This window comes from Lactuca saligna, chromosome 5 (assembly GCF_052625555.1).
Source record: "Lactuca saligna cultivar CGN05327 chromosome 5, ASM5262555v1, whole genome shotgun sequence".
In the NCBI taxonomy this organism is placed as follows: Eukaryota; Viridiplantae; Streptophyta; class Magnoliopsida; order Asterales; family Asteraceae; genus Lactuca; species Lactuca saligna.
Genome location: NC_136421.1, coordinates 117,295,253 through 117,299,586, shown reverse-complemented (window position 1 = coordinate 117,299,586; position 4,334 = coordinate 117,295,253).

The following is a 4,334-nucleotide window of genomic DNA, read 5'->3' as shown; positions in this document are numbered from 1 at the left end:
TCGTTCCAATATAAGTCTTGGAGTTATTCTCTAAAATTGTAACTTGAGTGACATGTCTTAAAGAAGGTTTAAAACACTTGTCAAATGTAAGAGTAAAAGTTTTCTAGTCTTGTACATTTAAAATTGGTAAGTTGTAATGTTTTGGATGAATTGTTGAAGTGGTTAAATCAAGAAGATGAGTCATACTTCATTCCAATATAAGTCTTGGAGTTATACTCTAAAATTGTAACTTGAGTGACATGTCTTAAACAAGGTTTAAAACACTTGTCAAATGTAAGAGTAAAAGTCTTCTAGTCTTGTACATGATGTGATTGGGTCACATGGTGATGTTTTAAGAATCAAAGAAAAGTGAAGAAACTTAAAGAAAGAATATGTTGAATCAGATCGCGTAGATGGATTTCTATCGCGTAGGTTGAAGATCGGATTCTTGAGCTACTTCTTAGGAGTTATGAGATATTGCTTAGGAATAGATAACAACAAGTTTTCATATGGATTGTAAGGATAAGTTTTTCCGCTAAGTTTTTAAAATAAAAGGAAAAATGATGTTTTTTTTTATTTTAAAATATCCTTACAATGGCATTTGAGGAAAAATTGTTGCTTATATGATTCCATTAATAGCAAGAGTGGAAATATGAAATTGATTCTTTCAATTTTGGTAATGTATAAATTTACCAAATAAGGAAAGATTCTCATCACCCAAGATTCAATTGGACCGGGACTTGGAGTCATGCAAGTTGTATAGCATGATGAATGAGAACTTTCAAGTATTGGAAAAATTAAGACTAATTACTCGTTCACATGGATGTGTTAGTCAAGTAAAGGACTAAGGGATCGAGTACACATTCTTGTGCACTGATTAAGTCCACCACAAAAGATCGATAAGACTATTCGTCATAATTTACTATAGCTCAGTAAATATGGTTATACTTACAAGCTTAAGTGTAATTCTGAGACATTGGAAAGAGGTTCCAACATTTGGTAGAGCGAATAAGAAGAATCAACTTAGGCGGAAAGATAAAAGTTTCTCAAATCTGAAAAGATGGGAGAGTACTTTAGTATCAGTTTTATGATCATCTTAATGATTTAGAGACCTTATCACAATTCATCCTCTAAGTGCATTCTGATAGTTAAAGAAGAAGAGTGATGAATTGTTGAAGTGGTTAAATCAAGAAGATGAGTCATACTTCGTTCCAATATAAGTCTTGGAGTTATACTCTAAAATTGTAACTTGAGTGACATGTCTTAAAGAAGGTTTAAAACACTTGTCAAATGTAATAGTAAAAGTTTTCTAGTCTTGTACATTTGAAATTGGTAAGTTGTAATGTTTTGGATGAATTGTTGAAGTGGTTAAATCAAGAAGATGAGTCATACTTCGTTCCAATATAAGTCTTGGAGTTATACTCTAAAATTGTAACTTGAGTGACATGTCTTAAAGAAGGTTTAAAACACTTGTCAAATGTAAGAGTAAAACTTTTCTAGTCTTGTACATGATGTGATTGGGTCACATGGTGATGTTTTATGAATCAAAGAAAAGTGAAGAAACTTAAAGAAAGAATATGTTGAATCAGATCGCGTAGATGGATTTCTATCGCGTAGTTTGAAGATCGGATTCTTGAGCTACTTCTTAGGAGTTATGAGATATTGCTTAGGAATAGATAACAACAAGTTTTCATATGGATTGTAAGGATAAGTTTTTCCGCTAAGTTTTTAAAATAAAAGGAAAAATGATGTTTTTTTTTATTTTAAAATATCCTTACAATGGCATTTGAGGAAAAATTGTTGCTTATATGATTCCATTAATAGCAAGAGTGGAAAATTTTGAAATTGATTCTTTCATTTGTGGTAATGTATAAATTTACCAAATAAGGAAAGATTCTCATCACCCAAGATTCAATTGGACCGGGACTTGGAGTCATGCAAGTTGTATAGCATGATGAATGAGAACTTTCAAGTATTGGAAAACTTAAGACTAATTACTCGTTCACATGGATGTGTTAGTCAAGTAAAGGACTAAGGGATCGAGTACACATTCTTGTGCACTGATTAAGTCCACCACAAAAGATCGATAAGACTATTCCTCATAATTTACTATAGCTCAGTAAATATGGTTATACTTACAAGCTTAAGTGTAATTCTGAGACATTGGAAAGAGGTTCCAACATTTGGTAGAGCGAATAAGAAGAATCAACTTAGGCGGAAAGATAAAAGTTTCTCAAATCTGAAAAGATGGGAAAGTACTTTAGTATCAGTTTTATGATCATCTTAATGATTTAGAGACCTTATCACAATTCATCCTCTAAGTGCATTCTGATAGTTAAAGAAGAGGAGTGATGAATTGTTGAAGTGGTTAAATCAAGAAGATGAGTCATACTTCGTTCCAATATAAGTCTTGGAGTTATACTCTAAAATTGTAACTTGAGTGACATGTCTTAAAGAAGGTTTAAAACACTTGTCAAATGTAAGAGTAAAAGTTTTCTAGTCTTGTACATTTGAAATTGGTAAGTTGTAATGTTTTGGATGAATTGTTGAAGTGGTTAAATCAAGAAGATGAGTCATACTTCGTTCCAATATAAGTCTTGGAGTTATACTCTAAAATTGTAACTTGAGTGACATGTCTTAAAGAAGGTTTAAAACACTTGTCAAATGTAAGAGTAAAAGTTTTCTAGTCTTGTACATGATGTGATTGGGTCACATGGTGATGTTTTATGAATCAAAGAAAAGTGAAGAAACTTAAAGAAAGAATATGTTGAATCAGATCGCGTAGATGGATTTCTATCGCGTAGTTTGAAGATCGGATTCTTGAGCTACTTCTTAGGAGTTATGAGATATTGCTTAGGAATAGATAACAACAAGTTTTCATATGGATTGTAAGGATAAGTTTTTCCGCTAAGTTTTTAAAATAAAAGGAAAAATGATGTTTTTTTTTATTTTAAAATATCCTTACAATGGCATTTGAGGAAAAATTGTTGCTTATATGATTCCATTAATAGCAAGAGTGGAAATATGAAATTGATTCTTTCAATTTTGGTAATGTATAAATTTACCAAATAAGGAAAGATTCTCATCACCCAAGATTCAATTGGACCGGGACTTGGAGTCATGCAAGTTGTATAGCATGATGAATGAGAACTTTCAAGTATTGGAAAAATTAAGACTAATTACTCGTTCACATGGATGTGTTAGTCAAGTAAAGGACTAAGGGATCGAGTACACATTCTTGTGCACTGATTAAGTCCACCACAAAAGATCGATAAGACTATTCCTCATAATTTACTATAGCTCAGTAAATATGGTTATACTTACAAGCTTAAGTGTAATTCTGAGACATTGGAAAGAGGTTCCAACATTTGGTAGAGCGAATAAGAAGAATCAACTTAGGCGGAAAGATAAAAGTTTCTCAAATCTGAAAAGATGGGAAAGTACTTTAGTATCAGTTTTATGATCATCTTAATGATTTAGAGACCTTATCACAATTCATCCTCTAAGTGCATTCTGATAGTTAAAGAAGAGGAGTGATGAATTGTTGAAGTGGTTAAATCAAGAAGATGAGTCATACTTCGTTCCAATATAAGTCTTGGAGTTATACTCTAAAATTGTAACTTGAGTGACATGTCTCAAAGAAGGTTTAAAACACTTGTCAAATGTAAGAGTAAAAGTTTTCTAGTCTTGTACATTTGAAATTGGTAAGTTGTAATGTTTTGGATGAATTGTTGAAGTGGTTAAATCAAGAAGATGAGTCATACTTCGTTCCAATATAAGTCTTGGAGTTATACTCTAAATTTGTAACTTGAGTGACATGTCTTAAAGAAGGTATAAAACACTTGTCAAATGTAAGAGTAAAAGTTTTCTAGTCTTGTACATGATGTGATTGGGTCACATGGTGATGTTTCAAGAATCAAAGAAAAGTGAAGAAACTTAAAGAAAGAATATGTTGAATCAGATCGCGTAGATGGATTTCTATCGCGTAGTTTGAAGATCGGATTCTTGAGCTACTTCTTAGGAGTTATGAGATATTGCTTAGGAATAGATAACAACAAGTTTTCATATGGATTGTAAGGATAAGTTTTTCCGCTAAGTTTTTAAAATAAAAGGAAAAATGATGATTTTTTTTATTTTAAAATATCCTTACAATGGCATTTGAGGAAAAATTGTTGCGTATATGATTCCATTAATAGCAAGAGTGGAAATATGAAATTGATTCTTTCATTTGTGGTAATGTATAAATTTACCAAATAAGGAAAGATTCTCATCACCCAAGTTTCAATTGGACCGGGACTTGGAGTCATGCAAGTTGTATAGCATGATGAATGAGAACGTTCAAGTATTGGAAAAAT